The 27,551-nt window shown below is 53.9% G+C and overlaps 1 long non-coding RNA gene across 1 annotated transcript; it reads right to left on the minus strand.

Annotated features, from left to right (window-relative positions):
- Nucleotides 1–23,687: 23,687 nt before the first annotated feature.
- On the minus strand, nt 23,688–25,533 carry LOC114807901. The gene is made up of 2 exons (XR_003755913.2): nt 25,387–25,533; nt 23,688–24,191 (listed from the first exon to the last, which is right to left on the minus strand). It is a non-coding gene; the product is annotated as an uncharacterized LOC114807901 (long non-coding RNA).
- Nucleotides 25,534–27,551: the final 2,018 nt, after the last annotated feature.

Here is a 27,551-nt window from a genome sequence, read left to right on the forward strand (position 1 = left end):
ACTTAGAACCCACTATGGGAGGCAGACACTAAAATAATCTACAGATGGGAAAAGGAAGGAAAAGTACATATGTACATGAGTTACCGTTGAAGTAACAGGGCGTGGAACATATGTACATAAGGGCCGTGGGAGGTGGTGAGTTCACAAAGGGTCCTGAACTCAGTGGGACGTCAAAAAACCTAAAGAAATATCTTCAGAAGCAGACTCACCCCTTAAGAGGGCCTGTTTCCCTCTGGCTGAAGGCCAAGTCAGACAAGGGCACCGAAGCCGCTGAAAGCGGCGGTGGGACTTGGGTTCTAATCCCGGCTCCGCCTCTCGTCCGCTGGGTGACTCGGGACAAGTCACTTCACTTCTCTGTGTCTCAGTTCCCTCATCCTGAAATTGAACTGGGAGTAAAGGAGAATTTTTCCTGCAATGCGTCTTTCCCGCTTATTCACATTGCATTAGTAAGCACTCAGGAAATGCCATCGATTGAGAAATACTTACGGTTGTAGGGCTGTTGGGTGGGGGGTGGGGGGGGGGGGGGGCGTCCCTTAAGTCATCCCCCTGCCTTCAGATAGAACCACAACTAGACCCTTTCAGCCAGATGAAAAGCTCTCCCCCTTTGCAGAGTCCTCCAGCAAAGGGGATTCCCCGATTTGACCGTAAGCCCGTCAAAGGGCAGGGACCGTCTCTCTCTGTTCCCCATTTGTCCATTCCAAGCGCTCAGTACAGTGCTCCGCACATAGTAAGCGCTCGATAGATACTATTGAACGAATGAATATCAGACGCTTAAAGGGGACAGATCCAAGTGCGTAGACAAGGCGGAAGGGAGGTCAATAGTTTCCGAGCTCCTCAAGGGCAGAGACGGAGACTTCCACTTTGGTCGCCCGTTCCTAAGGGCCTAGTTGCGACTCCGGACCCAGAGAGTACTTCTTCAACGTCGCTGCTGCTGATCTCGTTCTTGCTGGCGCCTTTGATTCGGTCACCATCCCGCTCGGTCACTCGCCTGCTCTGCGACCTCGCGTAAGTCACTTCGCCTCTCTGTTCCTCAGTTCCCTCCGCTATGAAATGGGAATTAAGACCGTGAGCCCCGTGTGGGACGTGGGCTGTGTCCAACCTGGTTAGCTCGTAAGAATAATAATAATGTTGGTATCTGTTAAGCGCTTACTACGTGCAGAGCACCGTTCTAAGCGCTGGGGGAGATTCGGGCAAGTCGGGTCGTCCCACGTGAGGCTCACAGTTAATCCCCATTTTCCAGATGAGGGAACTGAGGCCCAGAGAAGTGAAGTGACTTGCCCACAGTCACACAGCTGCCATGACCTCTGACTCCGAAGCCCAGGCTCTTTCCGCTGAGCCGCGCTGCTTCCCCGGCGTATTTATCTGTATTTATTTTGTATTTATCCCAGCTCTTGGAACAGCGCCTGGCGCAGAGTAAGCGCTTAACCAACACCGTAACCAAACCCCCCCGTGACCGCCGCATTCTTCTTGCACCCACGGAGTCGTAGGTGCGAGCCGGGGTTGTCGGCTCGTGTCCCCCGAGGTCACTCGCTCTACAAACACACCCCAAGTCGCCTTCTCCGTTAAGTTGACTCAGCGGTGTTTATGACCCTAGTATTTGACTCTCGGGTTTCCCATGTGAAAAATGGTTTACTCTTTGGAAGCTTCCAGCGAGGTGTCCCATAATTGCCTGGTCTTCTAAGGCCCTTTCATATATCAGCTTAATCTGTGTAATCTGATCGTGTGCTCCAGCCCTAGCATGTCCCATTTTAATGCCCTCACAGAGTTAACTCGTATTTGGAGAAGAAATATTTGTCATCCTGCCCGGCGGTTCTGCGGCTGTGGTATTTGGTGGGTTGAAAATTCCCGAGGGGAATACGAATGGCCCTTTTTAAAAAAATAAATTTGTCCTTTGGGGGGTGGGAGCGCATGTGCGCCCGCGCACGCGTACACACGTGTTGGCGTTGGGTCTGTGTGCGTGTGTGTGTGTCTGGGAGAGAAGTTTAAAAATAAAGAAGAGCAGGGAAAAGAAATCTTTTGAAACCCCTCAGAAACGTAACCCGTCATTTTGTGCCTGCTTTAGTCATTTATGGGATTACTGTGAGGCCGTTGAGCTCAGAAGTGGTTTGATTTTTTTCCAAAAACAATAAGACACTTAGGAGTGGAGTGTCAGAAGGAGGGCAGGTTCAGGTAGTTGGATTGACGCGCCTCTCCGGAGGAAAACTAGCTGACCGCCCGTCTTCCCGCCCCGCTGAGAGGGAGCTTTCTCTCCGCAACCCAGTCCGTCAATCAGTGGCGGTTGGCGAGCCCTTCCTGTGCGCGGAGCACTGTATTAAGCGCTGGGAGTTGAGAGAATCCCTGCCCACAAGGAGTTTACAGTTTACAGCGCCCTGAGACCGTCCCCTTCTCCTTCCCTCGACAATCCTCCTGCCGCCCTCCATCCCCGCTTTCGAGGGACAGGGAGAGGCCCGCGAAGGGAAATCCCAGCCACCGTCAATCAATCCATCATCGCTATTTATCGAGCGCTTATTGTGTGTGGAGTTGCGTACTAAGCGTTTGGGACGGGACACAAAATAGACTTGGTAGGCCCATCCTCTGCCCACGAGGAGCTCCCACCCCCTCAAGCTCCCATTTTAAGTTATTAATTACACTCACGCAAAATTTCTACCACCGTTCACCAGAGCTGTGAAAGGGATAATAGAATAATTCTAATGCTAACTGCGGTCTTTGTTAAGCGCTCACTGTAATTACTATAATTGTGGGTTCGGTAAGCGCTTAGTATGTGCCAAACTCTGTATTAAGCACCGCGGTTGCTATAAGATAATAACAATAATAATGTTGGTATCTGTTAAGCGCTTACTATGTGCCGAGCACCGTTCTAAGCGCTGGGGTAGACACAGGGGAATCGGGTCGTCCCACGTGGGGCTCACGGTCTTAATCCCCATTTTACAGATGAGGTAACCGAGGCACTGAGAAGTGAAGTGACTCGCCCACAGTCACCCTGCTGCCAAGTGGCAGAGCGGGAATTCGAGCCCATGACCTCGGACTCCAAAACCCGCGCTCTTTCCCCTGAGCCTCGCTGCTTCTGTTCAGACTCGGTCTCTGTCCCTCGTGGGGGTTCACGGAGGGAGAGCCGCTATTGAATCCCCATTTTAAAGATGAGGAAACTGAGGCTCAGAGAAGTGCAGTGCCTTGCCCCAGGTCACTCAGCGAGTGAGTGATGGAGCCCGGGGAACAGAAAGAGCAAATTAGACCGATTGGCATTTTGTTGTTCTCCTCTTTCTCCTCCCACTCCAGAGCGGAGGTGCAGCGGATGGAGCACGGGCCCGGGAATCGGAAGGTCATGAGTTCTAATCCCGGATCCACCCCTTGTCTGCTGTGGGGCCTTGGGCAAGTCACTTCATTTCTCTGGGCTTCAGTTACCCCTTCTGTAAAATGGCGATTAAGACTGTGAGCCTCAAGAGGGACAGGGACCGTGTCCAACTTGTCTGTCCGTCTCCCCCGATTAGACCGTAAGCCCGTCAAACGGCAGGGACCGTCTCTATCTGTTGCCGACTTGTTCATCCCAAGCGCTTAGTACAGTGCTCTGCACATAGTAAGCGCTCAATAAATACTATGGAATGAAATAATACTATTGAATGAATTTGCTTGTATCCAACCCCGGGGCTTAGTACAGTGCTTGGCACATAGTAAGCGCTTAATAAACAACACGGTAATTAGCGCTTAACAAATACCACCATTTATTTATTTTTTTATTATTATTATTAGATGATCAGGCCCGAATAATCAAGCGTTGATGGTAAGAGCGGAGCTTTCTGGAGATCTCGCCCCATTTGGGCTTTGGGCCCTTAATTTGCAAGCCATCTGGCGTGCCAGAGTCATGAGTTTTCCCGGGAACACCTGAAATGCCCTGGCTGCTTCTCTTTGAGACCAGGGACCTGCCAACCCAGTGCCGAAGTAAAATGAAAAGTAGATTGACACATTTTTATTGGGATTTGGAAGCCTCTGGCAGGCTCCAGCACTCTGGGTTTTCTCGAAACTAAAATAAACATTCGAGGAACTCGATTTCGTATCCAAGGAGATCTGGGATACAGATCGCCCGGCTCCTTTCAACGGATATTAAAAAATCCCAGGAGGCAGGGAACCCGCCTGCTCCGACGTCCTTTTAATCCTCATCCACGGAGATGTAGCGGGCAACCGTTTGCTCGGGATGGAGCCAGTGGGCGCGGGCTACCCAAGAGAGCTCGGGACCCCGAAGCGAAGCGGGTAGAGGGAGGACTGGATGTCAGTTTCGACTGGGTGCTTCTGCAGGGGTAGTAATTTCTCCTTTTCTCTACCTCTCCACAGATCTCGTCCACAGAATCTATCAGCTCGCCTGTCTCGGTTCCTCAATCAATCAGCCCGTATTCGTCGAGCGCTTACTGCATGCAGAGCCCTTGGACTCCCAACCACCCAGGGGAAGAAGGGGACACTCCCTTTGGTCTTACGGGTAGGGTGGCCGCCAGTTTCACACCGGACGGTCCAGTTTTCAGCTGGTCCGGCCGCTGTCCGAAACCGATACGGCGCTGGTTGCTTTTCCGTCTGTTTTTTCCATTTTCAGGGCCCGGCCTCCCTCCACCGCGTGGCTCCCGCCACCAGGTTCCGCGGCTCGGCCGCAGCCCCGGGGAGAGGGGCGCAAAGGCCCTGGAGCGAGAGAGGGGAGACTGCCCCCGCCCCCGGGCACACCCCATAGGGTCGTGCGAAATTGGTCTTCCGCAAAATGGCGGGTGGGCTGGCATCACGTCGCAACACATGCCCAGCGCGGAGAGCCGGTCTCCTTGCCCGCTATTCCTGAGGGCCCTCAGTGGCCGCCATTCTTATAGAATCGCCGGCGTGCCGAGCCTCACCCACGCAAACCTCGGCACCGACCTCTCCGGCGGCCTTGGGATTCCGCAGGTTGGCGGTGCCCCGCCACGACAGGTGGGCACGTTCTTTGATGCCTACCGCCTGTTATGAATCATTCAGCCGGCGAGTCATTAATCAGGCTCTCTCCGCGGGGCCGGCACTGAACGGGCAATTAAATTCCGCTAATTGTGGGGACCATATGAGCGGAGGGCCATTTGAAAAGCCGAGCCCGGATGAAAGGATGCACTGTAAAATCTCTTTATCCCCAGACCGAACGGAACAAATGCGGGACACTTTGTTACTGTATTTTGATCTCCCGGTGACGTGTCCGGTGAAAAGAAATCAGGGCTTTAATGGGAAAATCAAAGAGTCACTGGAGTCCCACCCTTTGGCCCCGGCCATTGAAGGACACATTTTTCAGGGCTGTTGTTCATGCCCATCATCCCACCTCCATCCCCACCCGCGGACTATTTAAGCTCCTGCTCGGGGTAACCACCGGAAGCCCCCCTTCTCCCCACCCTCTTTTTTAAACGGTATTCATTAAGCACCAACTATGTGCCTGGCACTGTACTAAGCTCTGCGGGAGATACAAGCCAATCAGTTTGGGTACAGCCCACGTCATTCATTCATTCGATCGTATTTATCGGGCGCTTACAGTGCCCTGCACATAGTGAGCGCTCAATGAATGCTACTGAATATTGAATGAGCGTGCAGAGCACCGGCCCACGTGGGGCTCGCAGTCTTAATCCCCGCTGGGCGGGCGAGGGAACTGAGGCCCAGAGAAGTGAAGCGACTTGTCCAAAGCCACACAGCAGACCGGTGGCGGAGCCGGGATCAGAACCCGGGTCTTCTGACTCCCAGACCGGGGCTCTTTCCTCGAGGCCACGTCGCTTCCCGGCCCTCCCCCAGCTTGCCATGCCTTCTAGGGGCAGGGGCGTCGTTCGCGGGACTCGCATCGAGCATCGCCCCTTCGGGGGGCACGCGAGGTCGGCAGTGGGTCCCTTAGGGTTCCGGCGGAAATCTCGGCACGGTAGACGTGACGCCCTCCCCCCCATCCCCGCCCTCCTCTCCCCCTTGCCTCCCCCTCCCCACCCAAACCTGGGTGCCTTTGAAACCAACGCATGTGTTTCCTCCCTGGATAATTACGAACATCAGGCCCTCTCCTCATCGCATGAGAGGAAAGAAAGGCAAATGTTAAGAAGTTCGTGCAGTGCATGATTTAACATGACGCTTCTACCGCACGTTGCTTTCAAATTCCTCTCCGCTGAGAGACTCTGTCACAAGGCCCAAGATGCACAGCAATCCGGGGGCTTGGGTTTTGGCCTCCATCTGAGAGGAAGGAAATCAAACCCCGGAAGGAGATGAACGAATGAGAGGAGAAGGGGAGGACTCAGGACCGCCATGGGGCCAAAATGAGATCCGGAGTCGTGTTAGTCAGCTAAACTCGACATGGGCGGGGAATGTGTCTGCCGGCTCTGCCATATCGGATTCTCCCAAGCGCTTAGTGCAGCGCTCCGCACACAGTAAGCGCTCAGTAAATACCATCGATTAATCAACACCATCACACTCTTCCCGTCGCCATAAAGGCAGAATCGTCTCGGGGTCTGACGTCCGAATAATCAGTCCAAACCGTGCCTTTCCAAGCCGCTGTGCCATTGTGCCCGGGTTGAGGGGGTGGTGCAGGAGGAGTTTAATCGGAGGGAGTGGGATTTCATCCCCATTTTACAGATGAGGGAACTGAAGCTCCCAACAAGTCAGGTTCATTCGATAGTATCTATTGAGCGCTTACTATGTGCAGAGCACCGTACTAAGCGCTTGGAATGGACACTTCGGCAACAGATGGAGACCATCCCTGCCCATTGACGGGCGCACAGTCTAATCAAGCGACTCACCCAAGGTCACCCAGTAGACACGTAATAATAATGCTGGTATCTGTTAAGCGCTCACTATGTGCCGAGCACCGTTCTAAGCGCTGGGGTAGATACAGGGTCATCGGGCCGTCCCACGTGAGGCTCACGGTCTGAATCCCCATTTTACAGATGAGGTCACTGAGGCACAGAGAAGTGAAGTGACTCGCCCACAGTCCCACAGCTGACAAGTGGCAGAGCCGGGATTCGAACTCACGACCTCGGACTCCCAAGCCCGGCCTCTCTCCACTGAGCCACGCTGCTTCCCTTTGGGGAAAATAATAATAATAATAATGTTGGTATCCGTTAAGCGCTTACTATGTGCCGAGCACCGTTCTAAGCGCTGGGGGAGACACAGGGGAATCGGGTGGTCCCACGTGGGGCTCACGGTCTTCATCCCCATTTGACAGATGAGGGAACTGAGGCGCAGAGAAGTGAAGTGACTTGCCCATAAAGATGGGCGTTACAAGTTAAGGGTGGATGAAGATGCAGAGGGACGCGTCTGTCTGAGAAGAAGCATACCCCACTTCTAGCGCATTTGGATAATAAAGCCCTAAATGGAGATTTGGACTCTCTTCTACTCATTATTATTATTGATTAATTGAGTGATGTGGAGCAGAGGTGCGGGTGCAACTCCGGGTCCATCGGCACGGGGGTCTGACGACAGTAGCCTGGGGTGGCTTTGCTGTTAACCCCCAGCTGGGGTGGCGGGGCTGTCTAGGCGCGGCTGGAAAACTCAAATTCCCTTCGCCAGCAGGGAAAGAGTCAACTGGCCCACGGACGGGGCTCTTGGGAGCGCTCAGTTCAATGACAGCCGCTTAATTAAGTTGGCATCTTCAGGCACCTGTAATGGGATCACACCAGAGAGGTTGGAGGTAAATGGAAATGCTCGGCGGCCGGAGGAAACCCAAGAAGTCCATAAGCTCCAAGTTGGGAGAGGGAAAGAAAGCGTGAGAGGTCTAGACCCGCGAGGCCGTAAGCTTGCTGTGGGCAGGGAATGCGTCCGTCGCGGGGGGTGTGTCTGTATATTGTTGTAACGTCCTCTCCCGAGCGCTTAATCCAGCGCTCCGCACACGGTAAGCGCTCAATAAATACGACTGAACGAACGTTACAGCGCACTCGCCCAAGAACTTAGTACAGTGCTCTGCTCACAGCAGGCGCTTAAAATATTACAGCTGACTGACTGTCAATAATAATAACTGTGGTCATTTTTCAGCAAGCACTTACTACGTGGTACTTACTAAGCATTTTTCCCCCTTCTGGACCGGGAGCCCCGTTGTTGGGCAGGGATTATCTCTATTGGTTGCTGAATTGTACTTTCCAACCGCTTAGTACAGTGCTCTTCACACAGTAAGCGCTCAATCGATACGACTGAATGAATAAATGAATAGATGTTATGCTCCAGTCACCGTACTGAGCACTGGGGTGGATACAAGCAAATCGGATCGGACGCGGTCCCTCTCCCCCTTGGGGCTCCCGGTCTCCATCCTCATTTTCCAGATGAGGTAACTGAGGCCCCAGAGAAGTGAAGCGACTCGCCCAAGGTCACCCAGCAGACGAGAGGCAGGGCCAGGATTAATAATAATAATAATGATGTTGGTATTTGTTAAGCGCTTACTACGTGCAGAGCACTGTTCTGAGCGCTAGGGTAGATACGGGGCCATCGGGTCGTCCCACGTGAGGCTCACGGTCTTCATCCCCATATTCCAGATGAGGTCACTGAGGCACAGAGAAGTGAAGTGACTCGCCCACAGTCACCCAGCTGACGAGCGGCAGAGCCGGGAGTAGAACCCGGGCTCTATCCACCGCGCCACGCTGCTTCTCTGATGATGAAGCGGGGAGAGGAGATGGATGGAGAGGATGAATACGCGACACGGGAGCTAGCAACCGAGGGAAGGGCAGAAGGGACCCAATAGGGAGGCAGGTGCCCGGAGGGGCGACCGAAGAGGACGGACCCACTGAGGTTTGGGCCGGAGAGGTTGGACCGACATTCTGTCTCCGTGGCAACAGGCCCGGGGGAGGAGCCATTTGAGGTCGCCCCCATCCCTCTAGGAGTAACGGTGTTGGCCTACGATGCTGCTGATGAGACTGGATCCAGGAGCGTCAGTGGCACTGGGAGAGAATCCCTGGAGTTGTGTTTGCAGCAGCGGTGATGGTTGGCACCGCACCATCCACATTCTCTCACCCGGCCCCCCGTGCTCTCCAGCACCTACCGCAAAATGGCCGGTAAGGGCCGGACGCCTCTGGGACGGCAGCAGGCGGCACCGCACGCTCGCCCGTGCGATGACCTGTCGTTGAGCGGGTCAGCGTGGCCTGGCTTTTTTCCCCACCTTATTGTGAAAACCAGGGGCAAAGCAAACCCAGGAGATAATAATAATAATGTTGGGATTTGTTAAGCGCTTACTACGCGCAGAGCACCGTTCTAAGCGCCGGGGTAGATACGGGGTCATCGGGTCGTCCCACGTGAGGCTCACGGTTAATCCCCATTTTACAGACGAGGGAACTGAGGCCCAGAGAAGTGAAGTGACTCGCCCACAGCCCCACAGCTGCCAAGTGGCAGAGCCGGGATTCGAACCCATGACCTCGGACTCCCAAGCCCGGGCTCTTGCCACTGCTTGCTTCTAATGGAAACCCATTCTGGGCCCCTCGTCCATTAATTTATCCAAACCCCACTTGAATCTAGGGAAAACTTTGGTCTGTACAACCTTCGGGGGGGAGGGGGGTAACAATTCCAGATATGCTTAATGAGTCGATGGTATTCGACTGATTGGTATTTGGTATTTATTGAGCGCTTACTATGTGCAGAGCACTGCACAGTCGAATCGGGAGGGGCAATCCCTGCCCTCGAGGTGCTCGCAATCTAGTGGGGGAAGCAGATACACGAGATTTAGTCTCTTCCAGTGCTCAATCGCTCTTCTTTTGTTTCTTTTTATATCTGTGCAAATGTTTGCCCCGTCGCAGAATTCGGCTCTGAGTTTCTCGAGGGCCGGGAGCGTCACTCCTCCTTCCTTTGCAATGATCCGCCGTATCTAATAGAGCCTTCGATGCAATCAGTCTCTCCATCTGCGTTTATTGAGACCTGCTGAGTTGAGGCCCCTCTCGGGCTCGCACCTGGAGAGTTTCCGGTCCTCTACCGGTCTCGGGCTACGGGAGGGAGAGTCGAGCGGAGTCCTACCCATTCCATTCCTAGCTTGGCCAGTGGCTAGAGAGTGGAAGGCCGACTGCGACAAGTCAGAACTCACCCGTGCCGGGCAGCAGCGGCGTGAGAGAGAACTGAGGGCGGAGACTCAAGTCGACTGCACGGAAGGCGGCCACGGTGGACCACGTTTGGATTTTTACCTAGAAAACTCTCCGGATCCGCTACCGGAACGATGGCAGGCGGAGAACGGGGCGTTCTGGGAGAGATGCGTCCGTGGTGCCGCTACGGGTCGGAAACGACTCGGCGGCATCAGAGGAGACAAGACTGAGTTCAGAGCACTGTCCTAGGCCCTTGGAGTCCTACAGTGGAAGTAGAAGACCCAGATCCTGCCCTCGAGGAGCTTACCATCCGTCAGTGGATCCATCGATGCTATTTGTGGAGCGCTTGGGTGCGGAGCACCGTATAGAGCACCGAGGAGAGGAGAGTGAGCGAAGCAGCGGGACTAACGGAAAGAGCACAGGCCCGGGAGTCAGAAAACCCGGGTTCTAATCCGGCCTCCGCCACGTGTCTGCTGCGTGATCTTGGGTGAGTAGCTTTACTTTTCTGCGCCTCGGTTCTCTCTTATAGAAAATGGGGATTAAGACTGAGAGCCTTACGTGGGACGGGGGCTGCGTCCGATCTGATTATCTTGTATCTATCCCAGCGCTCGCTACAGTGCCTAGCACGTAGTGAGTGCTTAACGGATTCCACTAAAAAAAAAAACAACGTAGGTAGGCATGATCCCTGGCCTCAGGGAATTTACAGTCTACTGTGTTCAGAGCATTTTACTGAGCCCTTGGGAGAAGAGTGTAAAAGAGGAAGACAGTGTAGAATGTGCCACCTGATTGCAGAATCAGTGCTCGATAGAGTCTGTTAACCGATCCATCAAAATTGGCATTTATTGAGCACTCACTGCGTGCCGAACACCGTACTAAGCAGTTGGGAGAGCACGATAGGGAAAGTCCCCAACAAGCTCAGGGTCCAAGCTTACGGTCGTACAGACCAGTTGACCGAGAGGCAGGAAATCACTTACTGACAGCTGTATCAGTAATGAAGAAGAATTCTGATCTGGAACAGGAAAAGGAACAGTCAGATATCTCCTCTCAAGCAAGGAAGAAGTCCCTTCCAGCTGGATTTGGTTTTTACCAAGACCGTTGCGTACTGAGAGCATTCGTTTCGTGCAGCTCATTCATCTTGAAGAAATATAGCCGAGATAAGGAAAATACCTTCACGTCCAAAGGCCCAAATCGAGAATTGAAAAATAAAAGTTTATTACCGCTAGAAAAAACTTCCAGCTTGAAATTAATGGAGAACCTGACTACAGCCCCGGTTTCCCCTGTGACTACAAAAGATAAAAACTGTAATAAATTCATTCATCTACACCCACTTTAACTATCTGAGCCGATCAGCAGTTTCACTGATGTACGGCCAGACTTTGAAGTCTATCTTAGCTCTCTGGAACCGGGCCAGCCAATTCCCAGACCATGTAATGTATCGCAGATCTCTCCGGGTTATGCATTCCAGATGACCAGAGTAATTCTTGGTGTGTTTTCGCCTTTCTTATTTGGGTTCCTGGGGTAATTTGGAAATGAACCGGGCATGCTGCAAAGTGACGGTTGACAAACTGCTACTCCGCGGTGCGGACTTTCATGAAACTGAAACAATTAAAAAGGAAAAAAAAAAAGGAGGGGTGAGGGTGGGGGATGGGCAAGGCGAGGAAGAGACCGGCTTCGTCAGTAATCGTTTCGGGAAGGCTGAACGATCGGACCTCGGAATTGCTGGAAGTTAGCGGCCGTTCAGCCGCTGCCTACGTGCAGCGAATGGAGACGCGGCATTCAAAACTCTGTCGTCCCCCCCCCCCCTCCCCGACCCCAGTCTCGGGGGGTTCGTCTTGACCCGGGGGGCGGCTCTACGGTGGGATACTGAGCTGGATTTAATGCCGTTCATATTGAAGCCAGCGCCTGCTTGACGGGAAAGACCGGAAAAGGGAGCCAGGCCATCTCCAGAGAGCCAGCCCAGGGGGTCGAAGCTTCTCGTAGGCCAGAGCGGCCGCTTAGCCGCTTTAGCTGGGGTGAGGAGGGACGCTGTGGGTCTCCTTCGTCGTTTGCATCCAGAATTGGGATGGGTTCAGGGGAACGGGAGAGATTCCCAAACCGACCTCTGCTAGCCAGGCCAGCCAAATAAATCCATATCATTTCAAAAGAATGAATCAATCGGTCGGTGGAACGTATTGAGCGCCTACCGTGTACGGAGCCCTGAATTAAGCTCTTGGGAGAGTCCACTAAAGCAGAGGTGGTAGACACGTTCCCTGCCCACAGGGAGTTGCAGCCTAGAGGGAGAGACGGACATTAATAGAAATAAAATACGGACCTGGACAGAATTGTCGTGGGGCAGAGGGTGGGGTGAATATAAAAGCCTTAAGAGGTGCAGATTCAAATGCCGTGGTGATGCAGAGAGGAGGGGACTCAAGTCGAGAAGACCTCTTGGAAGAGATGTGCTTTAAACAAGGCTCTGAAGGTGGGGAGGGGGGTGATGGCCTGTCGTCATGGGTTCGAATGCCGGCTCGGCCACTTGTCGGCTGTGTGACTTTGGGCAAGTCTCTTCGCTTCTCGGTGCCTCAGTTACCTCATCTGAAAAATGGGGATTAAGACCGTGAGCCCCACGCGGGACGACCCGTTTCCCTCGTGTCTCCCCCAGCGCTTGGAACGGTGCTCGGCACATAGTAAGCGCTTAACAGATACCAACATGATTATTATTATTAGTTCTCTATATGGAGAGGGAGGGAGTTCCAGATCAGAGGGAGATGGAGGGGAAAAGGGTTGGCGGTGAGCTAGACCGGGGAAGCAGCGCGGCTCAGTGGAAAGAGCCCGGGCTTGGGAGTCAGAGGTCATGGGTTCGACTCCCGGCTCTGCCGCTTGTCAGCTGCCGGACCGTGGGCGAGTCACTTCACTTCCTCCGTGCCTCAGTGACCCCATCTGGAAAATGGGGATTAACCGTGAGCCTCACGTGGGACGACCCGATGACCCCGTATCTCCCCCCAGCCTTAGAACGGTGCTCTGCACGGAGTAAGCGCTTAACAAATACCAACATTATCATAGACGAGATCGAGGTACTAGTTGGTGCTAGAGGAGCGAAATGTGCGGGCCAGATTGTAGTAGAACGTATGCCTTACAAATGCTATTATCGGATGGGGTAACGTGGGGTGACTCCCAGCTCCGGGAGAATTTCCTGTTGAGGGATGCTGGGAAACCGGGAAGGGCAAAGGCCACGAGGGCTTAATGTCACTCGCCAAGGCTTTGGGGGTAAGGCGACATCCCGGTCTAAAAATCCCTCTTTACGAGAACCCTCTGCTTCCGGAGGAGCCTGACCCAAGCTCTGGATCGCCTCAAGGAAGGCCGAGCGAAGAACGGTTTTGAGGACGTCGTGAACGTCAGTGCTTAACGTAATGCCCGGCGCGTCGTAGGAGCTGAACAAATAATGCTGGTAACAGGGCTCTGCACATAGTAAGCGCTTAACAAATACCAACATTATTATTATTTGTTAAGCGCTTACTATGTGCAGAACACCGTTCTGAGCGCTGGGGTGGATACCGGGTCATCAGGTTGTCCCACGTGAGGCTCTCAATCTACACGCCCATTTTCCAGGTGAGGTCACTGAGGCACAGAGAAGCGAAGTGACTAGCCCACAGTCACACAGCTGACAAGTGGCAGAGGCGGGATACCATTTAAAACCAAAACAAACAAAAAAACCTTGGGGCATTAGCGTTTCTTGTGACTTCTCCTTTGGAAAGAAAACATTTTTGATTTTGGTTGAAAAAGCCTTCAGGCAGCTGGTCTGGCTAAGATGTTTCCCCTGGATCGTGCCCTTTTTCGTTTTCAAGTGGATATTCTAGAAACCACCTGGGAGACACTGTAGAGTGGAAAGAGTCTGGAACTGGGAGCCGGAGGGCCCCGGGTTCTATTCCCAGTTCTGTCGCTGGCTGCCGTGAGGCCTTGGGTGAGTCATTTAATAATGTTGGTATTTAAGCGCTTACTATGTGCAGAGCACTGTTCTAAGCGCCGGGGCAGATACAGGGTCATCAGGTTGTCCCACGTGAGGCTCCCGGTCTTCATCCCCATTTTCCAGATGAGGTCACTGAGGCCCAGAGAAGTGAAGTGACTCGCCCACGGTCACCCAGCTGCTGAGTGGCAGAGCTGGGATTCGAACCCATGACCTCTGCCTCCCAAGCCCGGGCTCTTGCCACTGAGACACGCTGCTCCTGGTCATTTGGCCTCTGTGGGCCTCACTTTCCCCCGTGTGTAAGGTGGAGATCAGCGATCTGCTCTCCCTCCTCCTTAGACCGCGAGCCCCTCGTGGGACAGGGACGGGGAATGTCCGATACGACGATGTTGCTTCGACCCCAGACCGTAGCCCAGTGCTTGGCGCCTATTTGGCACTTAATAGAGAGACCTGAACGATCATAATAACTACGGTACTTGTTAAGCGCTTACTATGTACTATGAGCTGGGACAGATACAAGTCAGTCGGGTCGGACACGGCCCCTGTCCCACATCGGGCTCGCAGTCTAGGAGGAGGGACAAGGATTTAAGATTTAATCCCCGTTCTACCGATGGGGTAACTGAGGCCCAGAGAAGTGAAGTGACTCACCCGAGGTCACGTAGCCGAGACGTAGCGGAGCCGGGATGAGAACCCAGGTCCTCTGACTGCCAGGCCCGTGTTCTATCCGCTAGACCACGCTGCTTCTGAGTCCACCGACCCATTTCCGATCCTCCCGTCAAAATGCGGATTAAGGGATTTTCTCTTCCATTACTGGAAAATGAAAGAATTGTTTTTTAAAATGGTATTTATTAAGGGCCGACAATATGCTAAGCGGTGAAGTCGATAGAAGGTTATGAAGTTGGACACAATCCCTGTTCCACCAGGGGCTCACGATGTTTCTTGTCCCTGTGCAAGTAGAGCACTGTATTGAGCGTTTTGGAGACGCACTGCTGCTCTAATGATAATAATAATGTTGGCATCTGTTAAGCGCTTACTATGTGCCGAGCACCGTTCTAAGCGCTGGGGGAGACACAGGGGAATCGGGTCGTCCCACGTGGGGCTCACGGTCTTGATCCCCATTTGACAGATGAGGGAACTGAGGCACCGAGAAGTGAAGTGACTCGCCCAAAGTCACACAGCCGACAAGTGGTAGAGCCGGGGTTCGAACCCATGACCTCTGACTCCACAGCCCGTGCTCTTTCCAGTGAGCCACGCTAGACCTTTAGGTCGGTCTGGAGCCTACGACTACCGAGCTCTGGGCCGTAAGCTCGTCTCTAGACCGTCAGCTCGTCTCTGGCCTGTAAACTCACCTCGAGATCGTAAACTCGTCGCGGGCGGGGACCGTGTCGACCAACTCCGTGATACTGTACGGGAGTTTAGTACGGTGCCCTGCATGCGGTAAGTGCTCGATAAATACGATGGATAGATTAGACGGAAGGGGGAGAGGGAGGCTGGAGGCGGGAGTTCTCTCCCCCAACGCATCGCGACCACCGTAACAAACCGTATGATCGGTCCTTCGCCCGTCTCGAAGGACTGGAGCTGGAAAACAAATCAAATTTACGGGCGCCAAGAGGGCCGAGGAGACGGATGGTGGGAGATTAATCGGGAGAGGCCTCGGGGAGGAGGTGATAACGATCGTAGTGTTTGTTAATGCCTTACTGTGTGGCAAGTGCCACCTCTCCCAGAGAGGTGCAGTTTAGAGAAGCAGCGTAGCTCAGTGGCAAGAGCCCGGGCTTGGGAGTCATGGGTCATGGGTTCGAATCCCGACTCCGCCACTTGGCAGCTGTGTGACTGCGGGCGAGTCACTTCGCTTCTCGGTGCCTCGGTGACCTCATCTGGAAAATGGGGACGAAGACTGGGAGCCTCACGTGGGACGACCTGATGACCCTGGCTCTCCCCCAGCGCTTAGAACGGTGCTCTGCCCACAGTAAGCGCTTAACAAATACCAACGTTATTATTAGAGAAAAGACAACAGGCGGCTGCCGGTCAGGTGGCTTTAGTCTCACTCCCTTCCGGGAGGGCTCAGCGCACGGCCAACCGCCGGTCCAGGGACTGAGCGTGGGACGTTTGCACGGGGGGCGGTTTGGGGGCATCCTCTCATCTGCATAACCCGCCCCTAACGGACGGGGCCGGCTCCCCTCGCCCCTCCCCGAGATGCCCCCGTGGAGTCGACCCTCCTCAGTCCCGGCGCCGACCGTCGGGTTCCGTGGCTTCTCGTCGGCCGTCGAGCGGGACGGCGGCCTCCGTGGTAGCCGTTCCTCGCTCCCTGTCCCGCCTCCAACGGTCCTTGATCATTCAGTCGTGTTTACTGAGCGCCTACCGTGTGCAGAGCGCTGTACGAGGTGCTAGGAGAGTACGATTCAGCAATAGAGACAAACCCTGCCCACGACGGGCTTATAGTCTAGAAAGGGGGAGACAGACGTCAAAAGAAGTAAACAGGCATCAATATAAATAACCTCGTGTCCCCATCTGCCATCTTGGAGCCATGTGGCTAGGGTGGGGGAGGAGGGGAGGGGGAGGGCAAGGGGCGACCCCAAAATACCAAGATGTTGGGGAAACACGGGGCACTAAGGCCAATCCTGAGCTGTGATAGGGTGGGGGTTGGTATTTAGTGAGCGCTTTTTGTGCGTGGAGCACTGGACTGAGCATGTGAGAGGGTCTGTAGACAAGCCCCGCGCTTATTACAGTGCCTGGTAATAATGTTGGTATTTGTTAAGCGCTTACTATGTGCAGAGCACCGTTCTAAGCGCTGGGGTAAATACAGGATAATCAGGTCGTCCCACGGGAGGCTCACAGTTAATCCCCATTTTCCAGACGAGGTAACCGAGGCACGGAGAAGTGAAGCGACTCGCCCACAGTCACACAGCTGACAGGTGGCGGAGCCGGGAGTCGCACTCACGACCTCTGACTCGGAAGCCCAGGCTCTTTTCCACTGAGCCACGCCGTACGTAGTCAGCACTTAACAAATACCGTAATTATTATTATTAGAGACGTTCCCCGCCCACGAGGAGCTTACAGTCTAGAGGGGAGAACACGCTTCAGCCATCTGTTATTTGACCACCTCCTTGGCTAAGGCAAAATTAAGCTGACCTAACTTTCTTCTGGATCTATGTTTATCTAGCACCTTGTCCGTAAGGAATGTTTCTAATCTGGGCGAATTCAACGCTCTCGAAATGTGGTGTTTTAAATTAATAAAACTCTCCCCACAAGGTCTGAGTGGGACCGGAGGCTTTCTCAGCCAATGCCTGTGAGTGATTTCCCAGATGATACCATGGAAATTGGCCACCAATTCCAGGCTTCTTGTAGCTCGAGGCCCCCAAATTCCCTCCTCCACAACTCGCTGGCCGGGAAACGAATCTGACTTGGACCCCAGAAAAGAGGGAAGCAGCGTGGCCTGACGGAAGGAGCCCGAGCCTGGGAGTCAGAGGACCTGGGTTCTAATCTTGGCTCCGCCACTTGTCTGTTGTGTGACCCGGAGCAAGTCGCTTATCTTCTCCGGGCCTCAGTTTCCTCATTTGCAAAAGGGTGGTTCTATCCCTCCCCTGCACCTGGAGAGTTTCGAGGACTCTACCAGTCTCAACCGCGGGAGGGAGAGTCAAGCAGAGGCCTGTCGGTTCCTAGCTCGGGCAGCGGCTAGCGAGCGGAAGGCCGTCCGCTACAAATCAAAACTCACCCGTGCCGGGCAGCAGCGGCGCGGGAGAGAGTCGAAGGCGGAGACTCGAGTTGACTGCGCGGAAGGCGGCCGTGGTAAACCACTTTCGGATTTTTATCTAGAAAACTCTCCGGATCGGCTACCAGAATGATTGCGGGTGGGGGGGGGGGGCGACGCGTTCTGGGAGAGATGCGTCCGTGGTGTCGCTATGGGTCGGAGATGACTCGACGGCATAAAGCAAGACAAGGATTCAATCCCTGTCCTCCCTCCTACTTAGACCGTGAGTCCCTTGTGGGACCCGATCATCTTGTATCGACCCCAGCGCTTAGTACGCTGCTTGGCACATAGTAAGCGCTTAACGAATACCACAGTTCCGATTAAAACCAAAAAAGCAACTAGGCGCGGTCACAATCCCCAAGAGAAGATTCCGGACCCTCGGGACCGATCCTTTGCAAGATCTCTGGAGGAGACGCAGCAGAACGGAAAGGAGGGGCCTGAGAGAGGAGCGGGGAAAGGGAAGGAGTAGAATGGGGACAGGGAAGGGAGGAAAAGGATAGAGCAGAGCATTCATTCAATATTATTTATTGAACGCTTACTGTGAAGTGACTTATTCATTCAATAGTATTTATTGAGCGCTTACTATGTGCAGAGCACCGGACCGAGCGCTCGGAACGAACGAGTCGGCGACAGAGAGAGACGGTCCCCGCCGTCCGACGGGCTCACGGTCCGATCGGGGGAGACGGACAAGAACGATGGCGATGAATAGAGTCGAGGGGAAGGACGTCTCGTAAAAACGATGGCGACTGAATAGAATCGAAGCGACGTACATCTCGTTAACAAAATAGGGTGATGTAGTCATATACGGTCGAGCGGACGAGCACGGTGCCGAGGGGACGGGAAGGGAGAGGGGGAGGAGCGGAGGGAGATGGGGGGAGAAGAGGGTTGAGCTGCGGAGAGGCGAAGGGGGGGTGGTGGGGGGAGGAGAGGGAGAGGGGGAGCTCGGTCTGGGAAGGCCTCTCGGAGGAGGTGAGCTTTAAGTAGGGTTTTGAAGAGGGGAAGAGAATCAGCCTGGCGGAGGCGAGGAGGGAGGGCGTCCCGGGACCGCGGGAGGACGCGGCCCGGGGGTCGACGGCGGGACGGGCGAGACCGGGGGACGGCGGGGAGGCGGGCGGCGGAGGAGCGGGGCGTGCGGGGCGGGCGGTGGAAAGAGAGAAGGGAGGAGAGGGAGGAAGGGGCCAGGTGACGTAGAGCCTGGAAGCCCAGAGCGAGGAGTTTCCGTTTGGAGCGGAGGTCGACGGGCAACCGCCGGAGGTGTTCGAGAAGGGGAGCGACGGGCCCGGAGTGTTTCTGCGGGAAGATGAGCCGGGCGGCGGAGCGAAGAATAGACGGAGCGGGGAGATAGAGGAGGAAGGGAGATCGGAGAGAAGGCCGACGCGGTAGTCTAGCCGGGATACGACGAGAGCCCGTAGCGGTGAGGTGGCCGTCTGGGCGGAGAGGAGAGGGCGGATCTCGGCGATATCGTAAAGGTGAGACCGGCGGGTCTCGGTGACGGATAGGATGTGTGGGGCGAACGAGAGAGACGAGTCAAAGATGACACCGAGATTGCGGGCTTACACAGCAGACAAGTGGTGGAGCCAGAATTAGAACCCAAGACCTCGGGCAAGTCACTTGCCGACTCTGCCCCTTGTCAGCTCTGTGACCGTGGGCAAGTCACTTCACTTCTCTGTGCCTCAGTTCCCTCATCTGTAAAATGGGGATGAAGACTGTGAGCCTCACGCGGGACAACCTCGTTCCCCTGTATCTCCCCCAGCGCTTAGAACAGCGCTCTGCACGTAGTAAGCGCTTAACAAATACCAACATTATTATTACTATTCCCCGATCTGTAAAAAGGGGATTAAGACTGTTAACCCTACATGGGATAGGGGCTCTTTCCCACCCGATTTGCTTGTATCCACCCCGGCGTTTAGTACGGTGCCTGTCGCGCAGTAAGCGATTAACGCATGCCATTACTATTATTAACAAATGCGGTCATTATCATTCTCTGAAACGTTTAGTACGGGGCTCTGCACGTCGAAGCGGAAATATAGATCCACCCCAGCCTGGCTACCTGCCTGAAGAGCGCAATGAAAACGTCCACCTGATTAGCATCTGCCGTTTCCTCTCCATCCAAAGCGCTACCATGTTAATCCGACCACTTCTCCTGTCCCGCCTTGATTACTCTATGATTCTCCTCGCTGACCTCCCTGCCTCCTGTCTCTCCCCACTCCCGTCCGTACTTCATTCCGCTGCCCAGATCATTTTTCTACAGAGACGTTCTGGACGTGTTTCCCCACTACTCAAGAAACTCGAGCGGTGGCCCATCCATTTCTGCATCGAACAGAAACACCTCACCCTTGGCTTCAGAGCCCTCAGTCACCTCGCCCCCTCCGACCTCACCTCAATAGTATTTTCAATAGTATTTGAGCGCTTACTATGTGCAGAGCACTGTACTAAGCGCTTGGAATGAACAAGTCGGCAACCTCGCTACCCTCTTGCTACAACCCAGCGCGCACACTTCGCTCCTCTAACGGCAACCTCCTTACCGTATCTAGATCTCGTCTATCTGGCCGCCCACCTGTCGCCCGCGTCCCGCCTCTGGCCTGAAACGCCCTCCCTCTTCATATTCATTCATTCAGTAGTATTTATTGAGCGCTTACTATGTGCAGAGCACCGGACTGGGCGCTTGGAATGGACAAGTCGGTAACAGATAGAGACGGTCCCCGCCCACCGACGGGCTCACGGTCCGATCGGGGGAGACGGACGGACGAGAACGACGGCGATCGATAGAATCGAGGGGGAGAACATCTCATTAAAACAATAGCAAATAAATAAGATCAACAGACGATGAACGATGACGCTCCCCACCGTCAAAGTTTTATTGAAGGCCCATCTCCTCCACGAAGCCTTCCCTGACTGCGCCCTCCTTTCCTCTTCTCCCACTCCCTTCTGCACCGCCTTGCCTTGCTCCCTTTATTCATCGCCCCCCCCCCATCCCCACAGCTCTTGTGTACATATCTGTAATTTTATTTATTCATATTAATGTCTTTCTCCCCCTCTAGAATATAAGCTCTTTGGGGGCAGGGGATGTGTCTGTTACATTGTAACAAAAATAATGATATTGGTATTTGTTAAGCGCTTACTACGCGCAGAGCACTGTTCTAAGCGCTGGGGTTGATACGGGGGAATCAGGTCGTCCCACGTGAGGCTCACAGTCTTCATCCCCATTTTCCAGATGAGGGAACCGCGGCCCAGAGAAGTGAAGTGACTCGCCCACGGTCGCACAGCTGCCGAGTGGCAGAGCCGCGATTTGAACCCACGACCTCTGACTCCCAAGCCCGGGCTCTTTCCATTGAGCCACGCTGCTTCTCTGTAGTCTTCCAAGTGCTCAGCACAGTGCTCTGCACACAGTAAGTGTTCAGTAAATACAACCGTCACTACTATTGTTGCTGTTTTGGGTTGCAGTGGGTGAACATTTATTGTACTGAGCACCGACTTCGTAGGGAGAGCTGTATTGGGGGTGACGAACTGCAGAAGAAAAAGTTCTTGCCCTCGAGGAACTTGCAGTGTGATGGGGGATGAGTGGATACCGACTGCCCGACGTACAATTAGAGAAAAAGTAAGCGCGGTTATATTCTTGATGAGAACCAAATAACAATACCAAACATCTGTTATTTTGCCCTCTCTTCTGGGCCAAAATCCCCTAGAGATTTTCATACCGTTCTTGACTTTCAGTTCATCGCTCAGTGCTTAGCAAATACTAAAAATGAAAAATAATAATAATAATGTCGGTATCTGTGAAGCGCTTACTATGTGCAGAGCGCCGTTGTAAGCGCTGGGGTAGATAGAGGGTAACCGGGTTGTCCCACGTGAGGCTCACGGTCTTCATCCCCATTTTTCAGATGAGGGAACTGAGGCGCGGAGAAGTGAAGTGACTCGCCCACGGTCACAGCTGACGAGTGGCGGAGCCGGGATTCGAACCCATGACCCCCGACTCCCAAGCCCGGGCTCTTTCCACTGAGCCACGCTGCTTCAATCGATATTTATCAAGCATCTACTGGGTGTGGAATACTGTACTGAGCACCTGGGAGAGGACAATGGAGTCAGTAGATGTGATCTCTGCCCTGAAGGAGCTTACGCTTTACTGGGTGCCGAGCACTGAACTGAGCTCTTGGGAGAGTCCAAAAGAGTTGGGAGTCAGAGGACCTGGGTTCTAATCCCACCCTGCCACTCGCCTGCTGTGTGACCTTGGGCGAGTCGCTTAACTTCTCTGTGCCTCAATTACCTCATCTGTAAAATGGGGATTAATTCTGTGGACCCCCATGGGGGATCCTCTCTGCAGCTAAACCCTCTCCCCCCTCCCCCTTCTCCCTCTGCTCCTCCCCCTCTCCCGTCCCCTCCCCTCGGCACCGTCCTCGTCCACTCGACTGTCTATATCTTCATCGCCCTATTTATTTTGCTAGTGAGACGTACGTCGCCCTGATTCTATTTATCTGCTATCGTTTTAACGAGACGTTCTTCCCCTCGACTCTATTTATCGCCATCGTTCTTGTCTGTCCGCCTTCCCCGATTAGACCGTGAGCCCGTCGAAGGGCAGGGACTGTCTCTGTTGCAGATCTGTCCATTCCAAGCGCCTAGTACAGTGCTCTGCACGTAGTAAGCGCTCAATAAATACTACCGAATGAATAGGGACTGTGTCCAAACTGATTTCCTTGTACCTCCCCTATTGTTTAGAGCAGTGCCTGGCACGTAGTAAGTGCTTCACAACGACCATTTTTAGCCCTCAAGGAGCCTACCGTCTACTGTGTTCAGAGCAGTGTACTGAGCACTAGGGAGAGTCCAATAGAGTTAGTAGAATGCAGCAGTGTGGCTCAGTGGATAGAGCACAGGCCCGCGAGCCAGAAGGACCTCGGTCTTAAGCCCGGCTCTGTCACGTTTCTGCTGCGTGACCGGGGGCAAGTCACTTAATTTATCTGTGTCTCAGTTACCTCGTCTGTAAAATGGGGGTAAGAGTATGAGCCCCAAGTTGAACGGGGACTGCGTCCAACCTGATGAACTTGTTCCTACCCCGGCGCTTAGAATGGTGCTTGGCACAGAATAAGAGAAGCAGCGTGGCTCAGTGGAAAGAGCCCGGGCTTGGAAGTCACAGGTCATGGGTTCGAATCCCGACTCCGCCACTTGCCGGCTGTGTGACTGTGGGCGAGTCACTTCGCTTCTCTGGGCCTCAGTTCCCTCATCTGGAAAATGGGGATGAAGACCGTGAGCCTCACGTGGGACGACCCGATGACCCTGTATCTCCCCCAGCGCTTAGAACAGTGCTCTGCACATAGTAAGCGCTTAACAAGTGCCACCGTTATTATTAAGTGCTTAACAAGTACCCTAATTATTATTGTTATAATGCCTGCCCTCAAGGTGCTTGCAATCTATGGGGGGAAACAGACACTAGAGAAATTTACTAGTAGGAGGAAGACAGAAACAGGGAAACTCTCCTCCTCTGGGCTAGTTGCTGTGGTTTTTTTTTTTTTGCTTGGCATTTCCATCTTCACTCATTCCGCTTCGCCCATTTTCCTTCTAGGGTTCAGGCTTTTTGATTAACTTCGCGTTTCTTCCTCCTCCTCGCCCCCTCTCGCCTCACCTCTCTCCATTTTCCCCGAGTTCCTCAGCTCACCCGTGGGCATTCTACTTCCACGGCGCCTAACCCGAGCTACCTCTCGCTCCCGTATTGGACGGGGCCGAGTGTCCTCGGCCCGTTTTCTCCGTCCCGTCCTGTTCTTCTCGTCGTCTGTGGCGCTCTGCTCCCCTCCTCCTGCCTCCCCGCCAAAGAGGTTTCACCCAAGAGAACCTCCCCCTTACTCCCCCCGAGCTTTGCATATGACAGCAGTTGCCTCCCGCGGCCTTTCTTTCCCTTTAAAACGGGCCTCATGGCGCTTGGCTCGTCATTTGATTTCTATTTCCATCTCTTCTCGGTGATTTCTCCCTCATAATTGCCAGCGAAATAAAGTCATTGAATACATTAATGGCTCAGGACTTATTGTCTTCATATTCCAACCCCCCCAGATACGTCCCCCGTCGGCAGCGCGGTATCCTGCCCGGCGCTCGGTCCGAGGACTTTGTGGCGGACGGAATTTCCGACGAGAGAGATCCACCTCCAAATGCACCATTGTGTATCGATTCAAAGTGCTCTATTGCACCCTCCAATCATTTGTTAAAGCAGGTTTCTCCATGGCTAACTCTGGAGAGAGAAAAGCCGGGCTGTGTGGGTGGTCTGGGGCTTGAGAAGCGGAGCTGGGGCCGGGTGTGTGTGTGCGTTGGGGGGGCCGGGGCGGGGGGGAACCGATGACATCATGCATTCACATGGCGGGTTTTCAAATCCTCACCCGGCCCTCGGCCGGGGCGGGCAGAGGGAGCTCCGGCCCGCTCCGCCGCGGTGGAGAGGAGCGGAGACCCCGCCGGATCCAAACCGCTCCTAAGGTTTGGAAGTACTCGAGCCAGGCGCCGGGGATTTGGAAAGCCGATCCTGGGAAAAATGATTACGGTGCCAGAGCTGTGAGGAACGTGGGGGCCTGCCGAAGCCATCCCACCCACCCACCCTCCCTTTTTTTCCAGGACTCTGGGAGACTTTCCTAAGCCCGGGATCGGCCCCCCGCGGATCCCTCCGAAACCCCGCGGCCTTTTTCGACGGCTGCCTACGGGAGAGCTATTCCACGCTTGCTCGGAGCCTTCCCCGACTGAGCCCTCGTTTCCTCTTCTCCCGCTCCCTTGAGCATCTCCCCTGCGCTTGGATTTGCTCCCTTTATTTCCCGCTCCCTCAGCCGCGCGGGGCTTACGTCCAGATCCACGATACGTTCATTCCTAGTCACGTCCGTCTCTCCCTTCAGACTGTGAGCTCCTTGTGGGCGGACAACGTGTCTACCGTCATTCTTGCATTGTCCTCTCTCGGGCACTTACTACAGTATTCTGCACACAGTAAGCGCCCGATGAATACCCTCGATTTGTTGATTGACTGAGTGATTTTCTGTAGTTGTCTCATCGGCTGGAAAAGAGACGTCGGCCTCTCCTCTCTAAGTACTCGGGGGCGTTGAGAAGGGGACGGTACAGAAGTAGAAGACAAGATCCTCACCTTCAAGCCGCTTACGGCCTAAGAAAACGTGGTCGCTTCCCCTAATGATAACGATAATTACGGTACTTGTTAAGCGCTTGCTACGTGCCAAGCGCCGTTCTAAGCACTGGCTCGGGGGAAAGAGCCCGGGCTTGGGGGTCAGCGGTCGTGGGTTCGAATGCCGGCGCTGCCACTTGTCAGCGGGGTGACTGTGGGCAAGTCACTTCGCTTCTCTGCGCCTCAGTGACCTCCTCGGTCAAATGGGGCTGAAGACTGTGAGCCTAGGTGGGACAACCTGATTGCCCTGTATCTGCCCCAGCGCTTAGAACGGTGCTCTGCACATAGGAAGCGCCTAACAAATGCCAACATTAGGATTATTATTATAAGTTAATCAGGTGGGGCACAGTCCCTGTTCCACCTGGGCCTCACGCTCTTAATCCCCAGTTGTACAGATGAGGAAACCGAGGTCCAGAGAAGTTAAGTGACCTGTCCGAGGTCACACAGCAGACGAACGGTGAGGAACTTCAGATCTGAAAACACGTGGTCTCGGCCCTCAGGGAGCTTACAGTCTAATGATACGCCGTCCCTGCCTTCAAGGAGCTTACGATCTTACCGCGCGCAGTTCCGGCATGGTTCCTGTCCTCGAGGAACTTAAAAATCTACCGGGGGGATGCTTTTGGCCTGAAGTACGTGGCAGTTCGGAAGTGAGAATCTAACTGCCGACTTAAAGTTTTCAAAGAACGGTTTGGGCAGGAAACGCCTCCGACTGGCCCGAGTCCTGGGTTCTGAAGGAGACGTTCTTTTGTGAACCGTCGGTCCGAGAGATTCCGTTTGGACGTTGAAGCTGGGCCCGTCCTAAAAGGTGTTGGGGAAATCCTCAGCGATTCCCTTAGGCTTTTTTTTTTTTTTTTTTTTTAACGGCATCTGTTGAGCGCTTACTGTGTGCCAAGCGCTGGGGTAGATACAAGATAATCAGCTTGGACACAGTCCCCGCCCCGCAGCGGGGTCCCAGATTTAGTCTGGGCCTGGGAATCAGAGGACTTGGGTTCTAATCTGATGCGTGACCGTGGGCAAGTCATGTCCCTTCTCTGGGGCTCAGTTTCCTCCTCTGTAAAATGGGGATTCAATATCTGTTCTCCCCCTCCCTTCCACTGTGATCCACAAGTGGGACAGGGACTTTGTCGGATGTGATCAACTTGTAACTACTCCAGCTTTTAGAACAGTACCTATCACATAGTAAGGACACAGAGTAACAAATACCACAATCGTTATTAGCATTATGATTAGGATCTGGAGCCAAGAGACCTGGGTTCTCCACCACTGGCCTGTTGTGTGACCTTGGATAAGTCAATTCACTTCTCTGGGCCTCATTTCTCTTAACTTTTTGGTATGATTTTGTGTGTGTGGTTTGTTTTTTTTCGTATCGTATGTCTACGGCTCCAGACAAGGGTTGAGAAGCAATCAGTCAATCAGTGGTATTTATTAATCACCATAATAGTAATGGTATTTGTTAAGTGCTTGGAACAGTGCTTGGCACATAGTAAACGCTTAACAAATACCATCATTTATTATTATTATGTGCCAAGCACTGTTCTGAGCGCTGGGGTAGATACAAGGTCATCAGTTTGTCGCACGTGGGGCTCACAGTCTTAATCCCCATTTTCCCGATGAGGGAACTGAGGCACAGAGAAATAAAGTGACTTGCACAGAGTCACAGAGCTGACAAGCGGCGGAGCCGGAATTAGAACCTAAACCCCCCGACTCCCAAGCCCGGGCTCTTTCCACTAAGCCACGTGCAGAGCACTGTGCTAAGTGCTTGGGAGAGTACAATGCAAAGAATTGGCAGACACGTTCCCGGCCCATAACAAGCTTACAGTCCAGAGGCTGCATCCCAGCGCGAAACTGGGAGTCAGTGGCCGAGGACGGACTGCCACCTAGAAGGGAGAGGGAGGGGCCCGGGCTTGGGAGGCAGAGGCGGTGGGTTCGAATCCCGGCCCCGCCACTTGTCAGCTGTGTGACTTTGGGCAAGTCGCTTCACTTCTCTGTGCCTCAGTTCCCTCATCTGTAAAATGGGGATTGAGACTGTGAGCCCCACGTGGGACAACCTGACTCCCTTGTATCTACCCCAGTGCTTAGAACAGTGCTCTGCACATCCTAAGCTCTTAACAAACGCCATCATTCTTCTTCTTCTTGGAGCGTAGGCTCCGTAAGGAAAGAGAGGCAAGGGGGTAAAACAAGGAGGCAGTGCCGGGTGCTGCAATCGTTAAATTCAACGACACGACAAGGGAAAGCTTCTCGTGTGCACGATGGGGCCGGGAGAGCAGGGCCCGCCTTGACCTCGTCGGCTACGCGGACGCACACGAGCTTGACCGTCGGTACTGTCTTCTTGGGTCCCAGAGGGCGGCTAGATCTCTGTTTTCTCCCAACTTGCCAATAATGAACCTTCGGTACGAAAGTCGTACTCGACATCAAGGGAGACGGCTCGGATCCCCAGGAAATCCCGATTACTCGACACGTCACCGTGCTTCCCCGACGGTCTGGCACCGAAAGTATCATTTCTCCGCCGGCGGGTCCCGAAAGGAGGGTGCCGGTTGGCTCTTGATCCCTGCTCGCCTTTGGGAAAGCCATTAAGAGGTCCAGCTGGGGAAAGTACAGCTGTTTTTCTGCTTGGAGCCGGGAAGAAAGGGTCCAGTGTCATTCCAAAACCTATTAGAATCGCTATTTTATCCTCCTAAGCAAATTCCAACCCGAATGTTTGCCCAAGCATTTCCGGGCAAG

This window comes from Ornithorhynchus anatinus, chromosome X5 (assembly GCF_004115215.2).
Source record: "Ornithorhynchus anatinus isolate Pmale09 chromosome X5, mOrnAna1.pri.v4, whole genome shotgun sequence".
Taxonomy (NCBI): domain Eukaryota; kingdom Metazoa; phylum Chordata; class Mammalia; order Monotremata; family Ornithorhynchidae; genus Ornithorhynchus; species Ornithorhynchus anatinus.